We start from the raw sequence: 20,728 nt of genomic DNA, 5'->3' as shown, positions 1-20,728 counted from the left end.
AATAAGCCTTGAAGTGTTTGTCTTCCTTCCACCAAGTACTATACTGGAGGCAACAAGCATTGTGTGGCTGCGGACAGCACTGGTTCTGGTGGTGGGGGTCATGCTGCGACTGACCGGGGTCTGGAGACTTGTTCTGGGTGGTGCTGGCCTGAACCCTTTTGAAAAGGATATGAGGAGGCCACCAACGGCACTGGTGGCTGACTGGGACCCTTGGAGGAGAGACCTTAAGCAAGATGTGCTGGGGCAAACAGATATGTAGTAGGAGAGATGTAGATAAGAGTGCAACTAAAGTGCTACTTCTGGTGTCCTGAGGGTTGCAGGTTTGAATCCCTTCTCTGAGCCTCAGTTTCCTTACCTGTATAACGCTGTCATAATTTAGAAAGTTTCTGGGAGAACAGGTACAATCTGACCCCTGTCCTTGGTCCTTGGAATGTACTTCTGACTCATGTTCCTAATTTCTGAAGTTGCAATAACTAATATAATAAAGGGTCAAGAATTGATACCACAGTATTGATGAAGTTCTTATCTGATTTCCTTTAACAGTTTCCCACCAGGCTTGCCTGGGCACCCAGCTATTATCAGCAGTCTTTATTAAGGGACAATCATCACATATCAGTTATGCTTATTCTATATCACAAATATTTTTTCATTGCCTAGTATGTGCAAGTCACTGAATTATACCTTCTTTCCTTCTCCTTTGTTGATTTCTGGTCCATCATGTGATGGTATTATTGCTTGGGGCTCCAAGTTTTAAAGTCACTTTTGCATTTCCCAACTCAGTCTGGTCTATTCATTCAGGTTTTGCTTTGTAGATAGGAAAACAATTTCTTCTGGAATAAGCTACACCTCTTCTAATGACATTTTTTTTTTAGTTTTTTTGCAAGGCAAATGGGGTTAAGTGGCTTGCCCAAGGCCAAACAGCTAGGTAATTATTAAGTGTCTGAGACTGGATTTGAACCCAGTTACTCCTGACTCCAGGGCTGGTGCTTTATCCAATGACATTTCTTTTGAAAAGAGATGTCAATATAGGTAGTGTGGCTTTTCATATTATATGGGGCCAGAGACTCTCATTTTGTTTTCTTGATCACCTGAAATGCTGACTCCCTCTCTTCTGTCCTTGTGTTACAGCTTTGTCTATCGGCCAAGTGCCAGCCCAATTGGATGCAGTGGTTATTGACAGTTGGGATTTGGAGATCTAATGGTAATAGCTTTCCCGATCAAAGCTGAGAAAGGAGTCCTGGTGCTGGGGCAACATGCCAAAGCTGGTGATAATAGTCACACTTTTAAACAGAATGGCCTAGAATTTGACACAGGTAAAGTTTGGGCAGAAGGAGATATAAAGAGAAAAACTAAAATAGTAGAGATAATCAACACATCCTTTTCAGAGTTAGACAAATCTAGTCAAGAAATTATCAAGAAATAAGGAACTACAAAGAATTTTAGAAAATTATGGATTTCTGGAGATTATTGAATGGGAATAGAAGGAGCATACATATTCTCACCTATGGATGGCATCTCTATAAATATTGACAATGTATCAGGTCTTAAAAACTTCACAAACAAATGCAGAAAAGCAGCTATATTCAATACATTCTTTTTTTTAAGGTTTTTGCAAGGCAAACAGGGTTAAGTGGCTTGCCCAAGGCCACACAGCTAGGTAATGATTAAGTGTCTGAGGTCAGATTTGAACTCAGGTACTCCCAACTCCAGAGCCAGTGTTCTATCCACTGCACCACCTAGCCGCCCCATTTTTTTAGGTCTTTTTTTTGCAAGGCAAATGGGGTTAAGTGGCTTGCCCAAGGCCACACAGCTAGGTAATGATTAAATGTCTGAGACCGGATTTGAACCCAGGTACTCCTGACTCCAGGGCTGGTGCTTTATCTACTGTGCCACCTAGCTGCCCCATTCAATACATTCTTATTGACTACAATTCAAGAAAATTAATTCAATAAAGAATCATTGGAGAAATGATTAAAAATAATTTAAAGCCAATTAACTTAATCCTAAAGAATTGGTGAGTTAAAAAATATCACAGAAACAACATATTTCTCACCATTTTTAACAAAAGAAAAAAAATCAATTAATTGTGACAAAAAACTGGAAAGACAATAAATTCAACCCTCAACCTCAGATTAACTAGGTGTAGTAGTATACCACTTAAATCTCTTCCTCTGGCGAAGCTAGGATGGGTGGTTGAGTTCAGGAGTTTTGCGATGTTAATTGGGTGTCCATAGTAAATACAGAACCATTATGGTGAGCACACAAGAGTCAGCAAGAAGGTTAAGAATTTTGTTGGAGTATAAGGCTGTCTATGGTGGAATAAACTGGCCCATGTTAGAAATGGAGTAGGCTAAAGCTCTCATTCTTATTAGTAGTAGGATTGGAGCCATGAGTGCCTAATGCCATGGGGCAAGATAGGTAAGTCTAACTTTCAAAAAAATAGAAACTTTGTAAAAATAATTTATAGAAACAAGTGATCCAAAACCAAAAAAGAATTGAATAAATAGATAAAATTTGGGCTGGATTTTTTCTAAAAAAATGTGATATTTTAGGCTAATTTGAGTTTTTCTTAAAGAAAAAGAAAAACAATTATCTACATGAAAAATTAAAAAGAAGAATTCACAAAAAATGGAGCACTGGACAGGAAGACTTGAATTCAAATCCAGACTCAGACCCTTCCTATTTGATTCAAGGCAGATCACTAAACCTCTGTATACTCTAATTTTCTAAGTAAAATGGGAGTAATAAAAGCACTCATCAGAATTATCATGAGAATAAAATAAGGTAATATTTGTAAAGTGTTTTACAAACCTTAAAGTGCTATATGGATCCTAGCTATTATTTATACTATATTGAAAACTTTTGCTCAACTCTATGCCAATAAAAATCGTAACTGAGATGGGTGAATATTTACAAAAATATGAAAGCCCAGATTAGTAGAATAAGAAATAGCAAATTTAAATAACTCAGTGTCAGAAAAATAAATTGAATGAGTCATAAATGAACCCACAAAAGGGTAAAAAAGATAAGGAAGAGATGAATTTATAGGCAGCTACTTTCAAACATTCAAAGAATAATGAATTTTATTATTTCACAAACTGCTTGCAAAAATAGAAAAAGGAGAATCCTACCAATCTTTTCTGTGATACAAATATAGTCTTGATGCCTAAAACAAAGAGAGTCAAAACAGAAAGAAAACATAAATTTCTCTAATGAAACATGACATAAATATTTTAAGTGAAATATTAGCCAAGAAGCTACAACAATAATATCAGAAAAATGATAATTTATGGTCAGGTTGCATCAATACCAGAAATTGGTTCAATAGTAGGAAAGGTATAAACATGATATAATTTGGTAACATATATATATATATATATAATATGTATATATATATAAAATATGTATTTATGTATGTATATGGAAGGGAAGGGAAGACGTAGGACAGAACCTTGAAGGACACCCATGGCTAGTGAGTGTTACATGGATGAAGTTCCAACAAAGAAGCCTGAAAAGAAGTACTTAGGTAGGAAGGAAAAGAAACAGGAGAGAGTCATGTCATAAAAACCTAGAGAAAAGAGAATATCAAGAAGAAGATAATAATCCACAGTGACAAAGTCAAGCAAAATGACAAGGAGGAAACTTGATGACTTGGGAAGAAACCGGCTTCAGTAAAATGCTAAGGACTAGAGGGCTCTAGTAATGATGGAGGACAGCAGGGCACTATAATGGTACCAGACAGTTTAAATTGTGAATTAAGAGAAATTTAAGTGGAGAGACAAAGACCTCAGTGGACACTGGGAATCCCCATTTGTTTAGCAAGTTCCTCTCCTTCCTAAGTTCCTTTTTTGCTTCTGGTGACCAAGAATTCTCTGTACTTTTGTTCACAATATAAAGTTCAAAGAGAAAGACAAGTTTGCTAAAAAAATAGGGGGAGTTGTCATTGCAGTTGTCAACCAGGGATTTGCCAGACTGAGCATAGGATTAATCTATATGAAGAAAGGTTTGAGAGCTTCCAACTGTAGGGGGGAAAGAAACAAACAAACACTACTTTGTGCTAGATACTGTACTAAGTGCATTATAAATATGAGCTCATTTGATCCTCACAACAATTTGGGTGGTTTTTATTCTTCCCATTTTACAGTTAAGGAAACTGAGGCAGACAAAGGCTAAGTGATTTGTTACATGACTACAAAGTGTTTGAGACCAGATCATATATCAGTTCTTCCTAACATGAGGGCCAGGACCCTATCTATTGCACTGCCTAGCTGCCTCATCTTTTGGAGATTATTGCTTTTTTTCTGCTCCTTGGAGGAGGTCATCCTATTACCGTTTGACAGGAATCTACCATGGAGGACAGGTGAATAAGGGCAACCTTAGCCACATTGCCATAGACCAGATCATGAAGGGACAGTTGAACTGGCTCCCTTGGACTCCCCCTTTGACATCCTGGTGAGATCTCATGGACAAAGTTTCCTAATGAAGAAGCCACCATTGACAAGGACATAAAGATGGTGAAGATTAGCCTGGGCTTACTTGGGAGGATGCCCAGGAAGGGTCAACATTTACTCCCAGAGGAGGATGAAGACTGAACAGTGACACCAGTCCCAACCTCACCTGCTTCTCCCTGGGACCCTCATAGGCCTTTGCCTCAAGTATTTCCTTCTTTACAAGACTGGGGCTCCCAGTAAGACATGATCTGGGAGCACTTAGCAAGTTACTTAACAGCTTTCTGCTTCAGTTTCCTTCTCTGTAAAATAGCACCTAATTCACAAGATTGTCACATCACATAGTCAGTGCCATATAAAAATTATTCCTATAAACCAAACCTTAGTAGGTGCTAGTTTATTAGATCAGCTTCTGTCACTCCACAGGGTCCTGAAGAAAGGGGGTAAGGGCAACCGAGATCTGATGGAGGACAGGAAGTTCAGAATAGGTTGAGAGTATTGAATAGGGTAGCAAGGAGTGAATCTTCTGTGGTCTGTGTGCAATGAGAGAGAGAGAGAGAGAGAGAGAGAGAGAGAGAGAGAGAGAGAGAGAGAGAGAGAGAGAGAGAGAGAGAGAACACAGTCTGAGGGCTTAGGGCCATGAAGGGAAAAGAAACCCCAAGTTATGATGGTAAAACCCTAGACCAAACATTCTTCACTCCCCAATTTTATCCTGAGTAGAGCAGGTCAGGATTCAGGTCACAGGGTTCTCCTGGGAACAACCCTGGTTCTAACAAAGTTTCGGATCAATGTAGTCAAATGTCCAAAATGAAGATATTTCTTTCTAAGAACTGCTTAGGAGGGACACCCCTTTACATTCAGGCTATTCTTTGCCCCCAGACAGTTTAGTGTTTGACATCTGGCCCTTGTCACTGGGGTCTCTTTGGCTGGCAGGGGCCAGGAGGTGGTCACTTCTGTCTCCCTGGGTTCCTTTCTTTCCCAAGAGGTAGCAAAAAGCAATTCTTCATCTGGTCCTGTTGAAGATCATCCCTCTGCCAGTGGTGAGGCTGCTGGATAAGTATGGAGTGCTGGCCCTTTTCTCCCCTTTCCTGAGAGCAGCCACCTAAAGCTTAGATAAAGGTGCGCAGCCAGCTGTTTGCCTCCCAGGAACTCAAAACTGTGCTCAGTTACATCTATTTCACCTGTGGCATGGACTCTGGATTCTGAAGATGCTAGGGATAAGGGGGGCCAGGGGTGAGGGAGGGGGGATGTCCTGCATGGATAGCTTGCTGGTGTCTTGACTCTCCTTACATGGCTGAACATGGGTGGAGAGTGGTTTATATCTGTGATGTTTAGGAGTCTGGGATCAAGAAGGCTAGTCATTTGTCACTCTCCACCACAGAATTTTCCTTGCCTCCATGCTCTGCAGCTCTTGATGGTCTATGAAATGTGGCTGTCATCTTTACCTGTGACCTCATTCCAGTCTTGGGGAGAACTCTTTCATTGTCCCAGAGATTATTAAAGTTTCCGGGTTTGGTTAGTGAAAGGCTCCCTGATAGATTAGGGATTGGGGGAGATTCTGATGCTATTGGTAAAATGAGGAAGTTAGGATTATTTTCCTGGCCTGTAAAGTGTGAGGGTCAAGACTAAAAGACTCACCTAGCTTTTCTCCCACAGGTGTTCTCCTAAAGAATGCCAGTTTCTCTATGCGTGCCATACTAATCAACCACGTTCTGGAAGGGGCATTTTCTCCTTGGGAATGTGCCAGTGAAATCCCTTTTTATATTAGTCCAGTGATTCAGTTGGCTGGGGTGCAGGCCTTACTAGGACCCCAGTGGAGAGTGTGCTGGTGGATTCTGCTGGAAGAGTCTGTAGTGAGAAATGAGGTCCCATCATGAGAATGGGGGAGAGGGGGCAATCTCAGGAAAGTGAGGCAAGGAAGGAAGATTGGATAGAGGCTCCAAGGTGCAAGTGATGGGAGGCAGAGTTAGCCACCACATAGGGATAAATGTTGGGACCTGCAGCCAAGGTGAGATGACTTTGAGGGGACACATCTGAGAGTAGAGTTCTACTTAGTTCTTCATTGATGAAATAGTTACTGAAGGTTTCTCTGTAGTAAGTTATTCTGCTAACGTCCACAGAGAAGCTCTTGGCTTCAGTATCGAAGCCAAAACCATCTTCTCTCCCTCTGATTAGTTCATCACTCGCAAGTTAACACTCCTCTGGGTAAGCACATGGATCTCCAAGGGGATCCTACTCAGAACTTCCATTCTGTTCTGGGAAGATTTCTGTGCTATCCAGACCTCACCCAGTCTCCTCTTTGTTGCAGGTGTCAGTGTGAAGAAGGGCCAAGAATATGTTCTCTCCCATTGTGATCTTCAAGGCAAGATATTTAATAGCTATGAATCCTTCCTTCCTGAGAGAGCCTGCTGTTTATTTGGTAAAAGTTCCTAGTCCTTTTCTTTCTTTTCAGAACAGCTACAACATTTTTGAGTAGTCATTCTAGTCTTTGGGAAATGTTTTCCCTTGTTCCCTGCCTCAAAATGTCATAGTAGTCTCTTTACGTTGAAATGTGGGAAGACCTATTCTTCTGGTCTCTCAACTCCTCTGTACCCAGTAGCCTTGTGGTTATTTGTCACTCTCAACCATAGAAGTTCCTTCCCCTCCATATACTCTTTAATTTGGCTAACATCTTTAGGTGAGACCTCATTCCAAACTTGAGGGAGAACTCTCCCATTGCCCCAGAGATAGCTGAAATTCCCAGGTTGGGATAGTGACAAGGTTTGGTTGAAGCCTAGGAATTGGATGGAGGCTTTCCTTTCCCATAGCCTTATTCCTAGCACCCTCAAAATTCATTTTCCTGGTCTTTCTCATTCCCTTCTTTGTTCATTGATTCCTTCTCACATTAAGCTCTTCCTTTCCTTTTGCATATCCATCTTTTAAACTTCTATCATGGTCCTATGGAAAGAAATCCATGACATGAAGTCAGAACATGGGTTGACTTCTGTTTGCCACTTGGACAGGTAAAACCCTTTTTCTTTTTTCCATATTGATCATGTTGTGAGAGAAGAATCAGATTTAAACAGAAGAAAGAAAACAGAGAGAAAAAATGATATAATAATATAATTTTTAAAAATTGAAGATAATTAGCTTTGGTCTTCATTTAAACCTCCCAGTTCCTTCTCTGGATGGCATTTTCCATCACAAGTCTTTTAAAATTGTCTTTGATTATCATACTGCTGAAATGAACAAGTCCATCATGGTTGATCATCACCCCATGTTGCTATTCATGTGTAGAATGTTCTTCTGGTTCTGCTCATTTCATCAACATCAGTTCATGTAGATCTTTCCAGTCTTTTCTGAAGTCCCATCCCTCATGATATCTTTTTGTTTGTTTGTTTGTCTGTTTGTTTTTTTTTAGATTTTTCAAGGCAATGGGGTTAAGTGGCTTGCCCAAGGCCACACGGCTAGGTAATTATTAAGTGTCTGAGGTCAGATTTGAACCCAGGTGCTCCTGACTTCAAGGTCTGTGCTCTATCCACTGCACCACCTAGCTGCCCCATCCCTCATGATATCTTATAGAACAATAGAGTTCCATCACATACATATACCACAGTTTGTTCAGTCATTTTCCAATTGATGGGCATCCCCTCAGTTTCCAATTCTTTGGCCCTATAAAAATAACTGCTATGAATATTTTTGTACTTGTGGGATTTTTATCCTTTTTCATGATTTCTTCAGGATACAGACCCAGTAGTGGTATTACTGGATCAAAGAATTTGTACATTTTTATTGACCTTTGGGCATAATTCCAAATTGTACACCAGAAAGGTTGGAGCAGTTCACAACTCCACCAACAATGCATCATTTTTCCTTCTAGTCATATTGACCAATCTGAGAGGTGTGAGGTGGCACCTCAGAAATGTCAAACCCTTGCTTGACCTAAGCTTCCTCAACCATAACCAGATTGGGTTAGATGAACTGATCACCAAGGTACCTGCAATCTCTGTTCTATGGTTCTTTCCACAATTTTCCTCTGACCTTGAGGCTCCTAATAGTTCATGAGGATCTCCCTGGGAAATACTTCTTAGATCCTCTCATTGAGTTCTTATTGTATTTTTTGTATACTCTTGATTTCTGGTTTAGTTAATTCTGATTTGTGTTGTGTGAGCAGGGAGGAAAGCCCCTAAATAGGACATTTGTTCTACAGATAGAAAGAATAGAGTTAAGCACTGGGAATAGAAGTACAGAAAATGAAAGCATTCCTATTCTTGAGAAATTTATATAGATAGAAATATCTAAATAGATAATAATAATACTATAACATAACATATAAAACATAGTATTTATATCTAGCACTTTCCCTTTCACCAATGGAGCGAAACAAGGATGTGTCCTTGCTCCCCTGATTTTTTGCATGGTGTTATCAAATGCCTTTACTGAGGATTAATACAGTATCAAGGTCAGCTACCTCATTGATGGTAAAATCTTCAACCTGAAAAGGATTTAAGGCAAATAAATATAGATAAATATTCTATCACATGTATTATAAATAAATACACAAATAAAATATATTACATATATTCTCTAATATAGTACATATTTATATGTAAAAATATACATACATTATGAAATATATTATAATAGTAATTTATGTTAAATTATAATATCTTATGTTTATTATATCATATCATATCACATCACATCACGTCACATCACGTCACATCACGTCATGTCATGTCATGTCATGTCATGTCATGTTATGTTATGTTATGTTATAGTATACCAAGGTATAGTATAGTATAAAATAGATTATAACTGTAATTTATATTATATAAACATATGAGTAAATGAGGGAGTGTGTGTGTGTGTGTGTGTGTGTGTGTGTGTGTGTTTGTGTGTATCACATAGACCCCAGATGGTGACTACCTAGTGTGTTTTAGGAGGTTCTCCATCCTATCCTGGATACTTGATCTGGAAAGACAGCAGATTTGTATCTTATTAATATCCAGTTGAGAAATAGCCACTGGCCTATGTCTCAGGAGAGGATGCCCATTGACCACTTTCTTATCCTTCTCTAACCTTCCCAGATGGTCTCTCACCTGATGGCACACATCATTCTCTTAACATAGCTTCCTTGTTAGGAAGAATATTTTATCTCTTGCTTAGCTGAAGTATTTTCTGCTGAGTAAATTTCTCTCATCTGCGAATCTCTAACCTCTTGACCCGTGGTCTGGCATTCCCTCTGCCTCTTCAGACCTTTTGATAGTCAGCCAATGAAGAGCCAGGCACTGATATAAGCTTTAGAAATACCCTGGTACATTGTCATTTTTACATTGAAGCCCCTTTTCCTTTTGCTAAAAGAATGGTCCCATTTACCTGATGACTTGGAGAGAAGATCTTTCTCAAGTCCTTTTATCTTGTAGGAGGTTAACAGCCATGGGACCAGGACAGGTGGAGAAATTGTACATTCTACAAAGGTCATGGAAAAATTCTTCTTCAGCTCTGTACTTTTAGGAAGAAATGCCCTTGTTTCTTTGGTGTTGTCTTTGCTAGTAGCTCCCCTAGGAAAATGAATGACTGGATAGGAAAAAACATTTATTAGAAAATTACTATGTGGCCTTACTAGGGATGAAAAGAGAAAAAGTTTGACATCCCAGCTCTCAGGAAGCTCACACTCTGATCTATAAAAGACAAGAAAAGCTCTGGACCTCCTCAGACTCCTGAGCAGAGCAGATGGCAAGTGCCAAGGGTCTTTTAATTCTGTATGTAAGTCAGACAACCGTGGGGTTGGCGGAGGGTGCAGCAGCAGAGCAGCTGGGAAGGTCTGCTGGTCTTCCATCCCTCCAGAATCAACACAGGTAATTACTTGAATTGAATCCAGGTCATGAGATGGGCCCTGGATATCCTTTGGAGGGAGGGTCCAAGGGTGAAAATCAGGGGAGGGCACCAGGTGAACTTTTTCCAGTCCCCTTAATGATGGTGTCTGCCCTTTGGTGATTATTTCCAATTTCCTCTGTAGCTCTTTGTTTGCACCTAGTTGTCTGCGTGCTCTTTCTCCACTAGACTGAGAGCTCCTGGAAGCCTTTCTCTGTAGCCCTAGGGCTTAGCGCCAGTGACTGACACAGGGAAACCACTTACTAAATGCTTAAGACTTGACTGATCTCCTAATTTGGGAGTTAAGGCTTATGGACTACCTGGCAGATAGTTGAGTTTTCTTCCCAGTGACAGCTCTGGCCCAGATGGATTCTGGCATAGTCCAAGCTGGGGAAGGGACAGTGAAGGAGGGGTGCAGAAGAAGAGTGGAAAGAGAGAGGAGTCTGCTGGGTTAACACGGAATGATAGTCCGATCCATTCAGAAGAGGGAGCGAGGGTGTCCAACATGATGCCCTACAGAACAGTTGGGTAAATTTCAATCACTAAGTAGGCTCCTCTGAGATCAATGATTCTGGCCAACCCCATCTATAGGCACAAAAATGCCAATCTGGATCTGGATCCTGAGGTCACTTGGATCTTTTGGTGTAGCATGATCTGTCTACACTTTGTATCTTCATCTGCCTCCTGGGCTCTAGAGTGACCTGGGTCTGGAAGCCAATAACTATTTTGTCTGCTTTGATGCAGACTTGGACAAGGCATAAGACAATGACCTGGAAAGATAGTAGATCCTACATTGTTGGTATCTTATTAAGCCTCTATACTTCTCAAGAGAGGATTCCCTAAAGAAGGAGAGTTGGGATTGGTGGGTAACCCTTAGTCTTCCTCCTCTTTCCTAAAAGCTGTCAAGAAAGGGGTCACAAAATGACTCACAGGCTTGGATTTTCCATAACCAGTTGATCACTCATCTTCTCTAAGGTCAGGAAGTTCATCTGGAAACTCCTGTATTTTTTTTCTCTTCTATGGGAAGAAGACATCTTCTAAGCCAGCTTCTTTTATTCCTTAGTTGTCAGGATCATTTGTCTCTGGCAACTTTTTTGGATCCAAGGAGTCTCAGGATCCTCTTTTGCTAAATTGTTCTATTTGGGGAGAATGATTCTTGTTGCCTTATTGTGAGAGGGATAAGACAACACCTCAGAGGGTAGGACTCTTTCATTAAGATTTCATTGAGTCATGCTATAAAGGAACATCATGTGGCTGATCTCATCTTCCCTCCCCACAGAATGGAAGATACCTGTCCCTCTCTAGAGACCAAGCCGTAGCATACATTCCCTTTTTCTTTATCGTCTCAGCATCAGTCAAAGACCCAACATGGAAGGACAGATTCCCAGGTGAGGCAGAGATCACGGAAAAGGGGAAGGAAAGACAGAGGACCAGGACTAGGGCCAGATAGAATGACCATAGCCTTGTCTTCTCAGACCAGTCAACATTGAATATGATGCTGCCTGCCCAGTAGAAGTGGTTTGAGAATTGGCAAGACAAGCCCCAGGGTAAGAGGGGAAGTGACTATGGGACTCTGAAGGACCCCTTTGTGGATGTTTCCATGTCTATTTTGATGAAATTTTATCCTCAGTTGAATGGAAAGGTACTGTAATGAACAGATATTTGGAGGGAAGAGGGGATAGGTGGATAACAGAAGTGTATGATAGAGAAAGAGGCCAACCTTACCATCTTTCTCCCTGTCTCAGGGCAGAAGTGTATGATCCAGAGAGGAAATAGATACCTAGGGATGAGAGGAGTATAATCATAGACTTCCTTGGCTCTGACTTACCTGACAGATTGTTGTAGTAGTAGTATTGATTTATAGGGAGTTCAATGATTCTTAAATTATGTTTTCAACCTGTTTCCCCAGTCAGTTGTTTTTGATAGTGGATAGTTTATATTTCCTTTTTTTAGTCTTTTGGTTTTATTCTACCATTTCTTGCTGTCTCATGGAGTTACTGATTTCTCTTTGGTATTTTCTAGTTTTCAGGAAGGTCATTTCATGGGGAAGATTTAATCCTTTCTCTTCTGAGTTATGCATTCTCTCTCTAATTCTTTTCTCCAGAACTGTCATTTCATTTGAAAAAAATTCCTTGCTTCATTTCTTCTAAGCCTACATGAAGTCTTCATGAAAAAATCGATTTTTTTCCTTTTCTTGATGTTGTCATAGAGTTAGATTTGGAATAACTGGTGATATTAGTTGGGGGTTCTTTGATTCGTTAATCTGTCCAACTTTTATTTCTGAATTGGGGTTTTATGCCAAGACTATGCTATTTGCTGCCCTTTCTGGTGAAATCTGGTTGGGGTCCCCCTGGGTTCTTGCACTGACTCCCTATCTCAGGGTTAAGACCACCCCCCCTAATCCAAATCACTTAAGTTCAGAGCATGGGTATTCAGGACCCTCTCTAGAGTTTCTGGACAGAATGTAAAGAGCATCAGAGCTGGGGGCCAGGGATGGCCCTACCTGAGCACTGGGCCCCCATGCTAGTCACTGCCTGCTATAACACTTTGGTGTTTCCAAGGGTCCAACTCTGAGACTTTTTTAAAGGAGTGTTCCCCTGTTACTGCTTCTGGGCTTCTGTGAATGATGGGTCCCATCTCTGAACTCAAGCTCTGCTTTGCTTGAGGTCCCCTTTCCTATTGCTTGGAGCCTTCTGACCGACTTGTTCTGCTTTTATGGGGTGAAAGATGTCACTTGCCATAGTTTTCTTGATTATTATACTCTTGATTATTATTTAGTCTTTCCTAGGGGCACATTGGATAGAACACTGGGCTGGGAATCAGGAAGACTCATCTTCATGAATTCAGATCTAACCTCAGACACTGACTAGCCATGTGACCCTGGGCAAGTCACTTCACCATGTTTGCCTCAGTTTCCTCATTTATAAAATGAGCTTGAGAAGGAATTGGCAAACCATTATCTTTGCCAAGAAAACTCCATTTGGGGCCATCAAGAATCAGACACAACTGAACAACAACATTTAGTCTTGTGCAAACTTCAGGACTTCACTCATAGGAAGCCCAAAGGAAAGCTGAGCATCCTACTTCCCATTCAGATGGCTGTCTTGGCCAGAAGTCTTTGGTTCAAGTTGGAGTGATAGAGATTGATGAGAGAGGAAATGGAGATGATAGAATCTGGCCTCTGACTGGATTTCCATACTGTGACCTCCTTCCTCACCCTCTTTGGTGGAGAACATATTGGCAGAATCTCCACTCAGTCAAGAGTGTTCCTGTCTACCTCCCATGGATAGACCTATGGGGCTGACCATGACCTCAGATGTCTGCAATCCCATGTAATGGCCACAATTTGGGTTCAGAGTCCCATCCCATCCCAACAGGTAGGATGCCTCATGATGCTAAAAATTTGAATTTTCCATAATTCCTTCGGTCTCTGCCATGCCATAAAAACCTCAAGTCCTTCATCCCTGACCAGGTTCTCCCTCTACAGTCCTGTGAACCATGCAGTACCACTTTTGCACCCTAAGGAAGGGGGAAAAAATGAAGGGAAGAGAGGGAAACATAGGGTGGAGGTCTGCCCATGGTGCCTCTAAACCAGGGATTCTTCACTTTTTATGTCATGGACCCGTTTGGTCATCTGGTGAAGTCTAGGGACCCTGCTCAGAATTCTATTTTTAAATATATAAAACAAAAAAAACATAGGATTTCAAAAGAAATTAATTATATTGAAATAATTAACAATCTAATAATTTCTTGCTCATCACACTCAATTTGGATCAATGTACAACATGGAAACAATGTTAAGATTGACAAATTGCTTTCTGTGGTGGGGTGGGGGGAGAGAAGTAAGATTGGGCGAAAAATGATAAAACTCAAAATAAATAAACTCTTTAATAAAAAAATTAACACTATACATATATTTATGTATATATTCATATGCTCCTACATTCATAGACACACATATATAAATATAAAATTGCATACACACTAGCACACAAACACTCTTTAAACCTTTGCTCTAGGTAGATTCATTATATTCTTGGCATGGTTTGCTTAGACCAGCCCTGAGTCTTCCCTGCATCTTCACTCAGCAGTCTCTGTTTTGCCCAGACTCTCATTGGTTTCCCCAGGAAAGGAGAGGGATTATTTTCTAGGGAGGTAGGAACAGAGCATAGTCTAGACCCAGGGATCCTTCCTCTTTTCTCAGAGCTGAGGAGGCACAGCCTTCTGAATTCATGGGCTGAGAAGCAGGCTTGCCCTCCTTGCTCAGCCCAACCCTTCCATGATCTTGTTTTGCTTTGCCTTTCAGGACAGGACATGTTCACCTGTGGTTTGTTTGGGGCTGTCCATGGGACTCTCTTGTGCAGCAGCACCATCCTACAGAGGAACCTGCACCTGAACTTCCTACAAATCCAGCTTCAGGTCCCTGCAGCCCTGCCCAAGAGAGTGAATTAGCACAGTCCAAGTGGACCCCCTGTGACAAAGAGTCCTGGGATCTAAGTGGGCCTTAGAGAATAAGATCCATGAATTAATCAACTTCTAATGCATCCCAGCAGCTACCGTATTGTGCCTTATTATAAGTGGTACCTTCTCAATCTATAGATTTTTGATTTAATTTTCAAGGTCACCCTTAAGGTGAGGGTTTTTTAATGTTTGATCATGGTTGTCAAATGAAGGTCTTCCAGATACACTGGGGGTGGTATTTCTAGCATTATTTATAAGATCACTTATCCTTTCTTAGGCACCTGGTTTGATCTTGATTTGCTAATAAAAATGAATATAAGTCAGACATTACTTCATCATTGGTGAATCAGTTCTTGACTTCTTGACTTACTTTTTCATGGCACTGGGTTTGAGTTCTATCCCCATTGCTGCTCTTTGGGAGGCCACAGTGAGGTCTTGGAGGAAAGCCTAAAAGCCTCTGAAAAATCAAGAATAGGGATCCATTATTGAATTGGGTAGGATAGAGTCTTCAAAGCATTTTATGGGATAATCCATAGTTTTCTCTTATTCTTATGCATCAGGTGATAAGTATCATGAAGACTGAGACCATCTCTTTTTTACCTTTCCCCATCTCACAAGTCTATGGGATGAAAAATTCTTGCACTCCTAAAGCATTATAGACATATTCATTCTTCTTGTTTCTCCATGTGCTGAGCATCCAATAGAAGGCACTTAAATGTTGAAATGAAGGTCAAGTCTAGTTGGGTCAACAAGTGTTTAATATAGAGCTAGGAACTGGTTTACAAAGAAATGCAAAAACAGTCCTTGCTCTCAGGGAGGTCACAGTCTATTGTTTATATTTATATCCAAACAAGTTATATACAAAAACATATTGGAAATCATCTCTGAAGGAAGGCATCAGCATTAAAGAGAATGAGGAAAGGGTTTTTGAAGAACGTGGGATTTTAGCTAAAACTAAAACAAAATCAGGAAAGCCAGGAAATGGAGACAAGGATATGGAGATGAGCATTGGAGCAACTGGCAAAAAAGCAAGAAGGGATGAAGACTGACTCCAAGGGGAGGAAAGAGTCAGATTGTGAAGAGTGATCATCTATTTCAACTTGGGGACAATAGGAAACCATTGGAGTTTTTAAGTAGGGGCAAGACATCCTCAGACTGCTATTTTAAGAAAATTCCTTTATTGATCAAGTAGAGAATGGACTGATTTGGGGAGAGACTGAGGCAGAGAGGCAATCAGGTTATTGCGATAGTTCGTGTATAAGAAGATGAAAACCTATGCTCATGATGAGGGGCAATGGGTAGGAATTATCAATGGCTGTATTTGGAGGGTCCTGGGCAGTTCTGCTTCAATGAAGGTGAAAGGTCATTTCCTACCATAATGGTTTATCTCAAGCTTCTTGACATTCCCACTGAGGAGCAGAGAAGCTATCTCAGGATACCTGTCCCAAGGAAAACCAAACAACACAATTCACAGGAATAGATATATAAATGTCTACAAATTATTTCATTTGTTTTTTGGAGTTTTGTCAAAGACTCTTAAAAAATACCAGCTATTACCCAATATACTTTACTCATCCCCATTTTGGTAGTACCTGCTCTGAGCAAACTATTCCAAATCCCATTCATACTGAGTGATCATGGCTACCGTGTACCCTCAATACTATAAGGAGGCCCTGGGAGAGGAGTCTTTTCAAATGCTATAGCTCATAAGTGCCCATTGGTGTGCTTCCCCTTAAGGTTATGAATTAGTAGATTTAACCAACCTTAAAACTAGCTTTTAGAAAGAGAGTATTTACTAAAGTGAAACAGCAGGAGCAGTTGGCATGAAATACTTCCCTTCTTCCCCCAAAAGTCTGTGACACACTCCTCCATGAGTACATAGAGTCCAGAGGAAAGAGATATCAAACTTATAGAGCACATGAAACGAAGGAAGGAAAGAAGGAGGGAAGGAGGTAGGGAAAGATGGAAAGAAATAATCATTTATTAAAGCTTACTGTAAGGCTAGAAAATCAATGTAAGTTTGAAAAGCCTACAGTATAGGGAGGATAGTAACAAGAAACAAATGGAGGTGAATGCAAAGCTGTTTATTGAAGGAAGGAACAGTGGGTTGAGTCCGAATAGACTCCAGTAACAGGTAGCTTGGGGAGCATGGTTTTTTATAGGGTGAGTGGTATAGAAAAGCAGGGTGTTGTGGTTATTCTAGGGATTGAGAATCATTTGGGATTTCCATGGATATTGAGAGTCCTGTGGGGTTTCTGTGGAGGTTAAGACTTGTTTTTCTTGGTTAAGTTTTGCTTCTCCAAAATCAATACTCAATTGGGTTCAACTGGGCAAGAGTGAAACCTAGTCCTGGATCCAACAATGCAGTCTTTTTTGTTTTAATTTTTACAAAGGGAAATTATGGTTGAAGGTCAGTTCTTCTGGAGCTACTTCTAGCTGAGTGGGGGGGGGGGCAGTGATGTCATCAGATATAGTAAAGGGTGGAATTGTTGGTATCCTTGAGCCTGAAGCAGCATCACAGATTTGGTTATCTGAGATGTTGCAGAGTTCACTGCCTTGTGTATGAAGGTTTTGAGAATCTGGAATAAAAGAGAACCTAACAGGCATGCCTAGAAAAAGCATGATTAGTGGGATTAAAATGGGGAGGAGTCAAGAGAATATATAGGAAAATTGGAACTAACTGGACCAAGTGTCAACTGATTTTTCCTTGATGCCAACTGGACAAGCCAGCTGAGTAAGGACACCTACTCTGTCCCTTGTAAAGTGGTCCTACTAGGTGGAAGCCTTAGAGCTCATCCCTTTCATTAATTAAGCCCAGAGTCATGCTATGAATTCATGCTCAATGTCACTGCAGCATCTAATTATCACCGCCCCCCCACACACACACATTCCCTCACTCCACCATTTTCCTAACCTTCCTATTTCTGTTAAGGTCACTAGCTTTCCATCTCAGTTTAAAATTTCACAGTCACTGCCATTTCTACTTTCCTTCACACTTAGCTCTAATCAGTCACTGTATCTTGTAGAGTCTGCCTCCACAATATACTCCATATCTGTCCCCTTCTCTACACTCACTAAGTCACCATTCTGTCTCAGGTTCTCATTACTATTCCTAGATTGTTTCAAATGCCTCCTAATTGTCTCCCTGCCCTACAGTCTTTTCTTGCTCTAAACAATCTTCCAAAACAACTATGAAAATGGTATTAGAGGACAAGGCCGACTATTTCATTCACCCTGGCCCAACCTACTATTGTCAAAAGTGAATAAATTTTAACATATTTCTATAACAAGTGATTAGAAATTGCCCTCTTTCATAAATCCTCCTACTGATTCCATTAGGGAACACAGGAGTGGAGAAGGTCCACCCAAAGCACCTCCAGGTAATTAAGCCAATTAGCATTTAATAAAGGTGCTTAGAGATGACCTTCTTACCTTGAGCAGCTAGTAGATAAGCCTTGGAGTCAGGAGGACCTGAGTTCAAATCCAATCTAAGATGCTTGACACTAGCTCTTACCCTAATATTCAGGGTCATCTCCAGTCATCTTGATTTATATCTGGTTACTGGACTTGGCCCAGCACTATACCTTCACTCAGATCCAATTCACATACATGTCATGGTACCATCACTGTGAAGTCATGGTCTTCTTTGAGTAAAAAGCTACTCTGAGTTCAAATCACCTCCCTGGTGTGTTGTGGTCTTCTTTGAGGTCTAAGGACAAACAACATTTGCCTTATAAAGACTTTTAAAACTGTCCTGTTGGATTATGTCCCCACCTTCTCTTCCTGGTTCCCTCTATCTCTTTTGAACATTGTCCCTGTGTAACATCTTCTAAGATTCTCCTTATGTTGAAATGTGACCCTCTCTCTTTTTCCTTGGTTCCCTCCACGTCTTTTGTACCTTGCCCTCTCCCCATCTTGCATTGAAGTTTGTATCCTTCTTTGATTGGACAAGTAAGATGACCTGTTCAGATCATGACTCCTAATGGGCACCACTATTTAAGTCAGGGATCCGCCTATTGAAAGGGGATTGAACCTTGGACTTGATTAGCATGATTCTCCTCTTAAGAGAAGTATTGCTAAGAATATTTGTTAACCCAATTCTGTTTTGCTTCCGGTAACTTTTGTCCTTGATTAAAACAAACTCTGGGAAGTTTAACACATTTATTTCTCAACAGGCCAAACTCAACCAGGAACCCTCCTCATTTTGGAAGGGATCCATCTTTTACACTGTCCTACTATGATTCTTTTATATTCAGTTTTCTAAAGATTGAAATCATTGCTTTTTGTAACTGATTGAAAGGATGAGCATGCGAATTCCTTTTCCATACAAGTCACTGAAAGCATCAGTAATTCAAATCTAGATATGCTTCCCCTGAAGGTGAGAAGGTGAGAAACAGGCCAGGACAACAGTGAGGAAATACCCTTTAGTCTTTTCCCATAGGGTTTCTCCTCCACTGAGTCTCTGTACTTTGTTCTATACTTTCTGTACTCTCTATACTCTAACTGGGAGCTTTTTGGCATTTGGGATGATGATATCTCTTTAAAATGTCTGTTGGAGGTAGGTGGTATAGGGAATAGAGGACTAGCCCTGGAGTCAGAAGAGCCTGAATTCAAATCTGACCCTCAGATACTTGACATTTACTAGCTGTGGGACTTTGGGCAAATCATTTAACCCTATTACTTCACATCTAGGGCCGTCTCCAGTTGTCCTAAACTACATTTGGTCACTGGACCCAGATGACTCTGGAGGAGAAAGTGATATTAGTGGTTTAGCACAGCCCCCCTCACTCAAATTCAATTCCCTTGCATATCATGGCATCACCTCCCTGATGTCATGGTCTTCTTTGAGAATGAAAAACAAACAACAATGTCATCATCATCATCAAAATGTTTGTAAAGGGATACTGGCCAACAATGGTCAAGTCCTAGGGAGTGCACAAAGGGGATCCATGTGAATCTTGAGAGACCCTGATTCTGGAAATGTGTCATGATGTGAGTTAAAGACATCAGACTCTCTACTTGAATATTCAGAAGTATTCTTTGACTGTTCTTTTCTGATTACTGTGGTCAAGAAAAAAATCTCATTTCCTCTGAGTTTCTTTCCCACATTTGTGAACTTTAAAAAAAATGACAACTGGGGCAGCTATATTTCATATGATTGATTTTGAGGTGAATGAAAAGTCCAAGAGATAGCTTCTAGATAATTAGTATTAAAATATTAATCAGATTACCAATTAATCAATTATCAATTAATTAATCAATAAATCAATTAATCAATAAATGGTAACCAAAGGCAAAACTGTGGAGATCATCAAATGCTTAAATACTTTTGGAAAATGGGTACCCTGACAGGAGATCAACCCCAGACATATGAATAAAAAGATGAGCTAAAAGTCTGTTACAAAAGAATTCATCTCTACCCAGAACATTCAAGCTGAACAATATAAAGGTTTCAAGAATAACTCTAATGGTTTTTTTCTTTTAGTTTTTTGCAAGGCAAATGGAGTTAAGTGGCTTGCCCAAGGCCACACAGCTAGGTAATTATTAAGTGTCTGAGACTGGATTTGAGCCCAGGGACTCCTGACTCCAGGGCTGGTGCTTTATCCACTACACCACCTAGCGGCCCCAATACCCTAATGTTTTTATGACTGGAATTCCTGTATATTAGATTCTCTTTAGCACTTTAATCAGAAGTTAACTCTCCTAGGTAGGTGGGATCTCTCCAGAGATTGAGGAGAATGTTCTGGGAAGATTAGGCCAATCTCACCATCCATTCTTCTGAGACTGACTGACCTACAAGGACTGGTCCCTGAATGGGGAAATAGAAAAAAATACTTCAATCCTATTTAAATAATTGGTTGTTAAAAGAAAAAAAAACATTTCTGTTTCTTTTATAATCTTATCTCTTTTTTATATATTTAGAAATATAAATCAGAGAAGGGGCTCATATGCTTTATCAGATA

The 20,728-nt window shown here is 40.3% G+C and overlaps 2 pseudogenes; both read left to right on the top strand.

Annotated features, from left to right (window-relative positions):
* The first annotated feature begins 1,198 nt into the window (after nucleotides 1–1,198).
* LOC141497095 (all-trans-retinol 13,14-reductase-like) lies at nucleotides 1,199–9,707 on the top strand (annotated as a pseudogene).
* A 159-nt stretch (nucleotides 9,708–9,866) lies between these two features.
* On the top strand, nucleotides 9,867–14,756 carry LOC141496334 (all-trans-retinol 13,14-reductase-like; annotated as a pseudogene).
* The last annotated feature ends 5,972 nt before the right edge of the window (nucleotides 14,757–20,728 follow it).

The sequence above is a fragment of the Macrotis lagotis genome, chromosome 1, assembly GCF_037893015.1.
Source record: "Macrotis lagotis isolate mMagLag1 chromosome 1, bilby.v1.9.chrom.fasta, whole genome shotgun sequence".
Classification (NCBI taxonomy): domain Eukaryota; kingdom Metazoa; phylum Chordata; class Mammalia; order Peramelemorphia; family Peramelidae; genus Macrotis; species Macrotis lagotis.
Note: the sequence above shows the minus strand (reverse complement) of the source record. Positions and strands in the feature narration are given on the sequence as shown.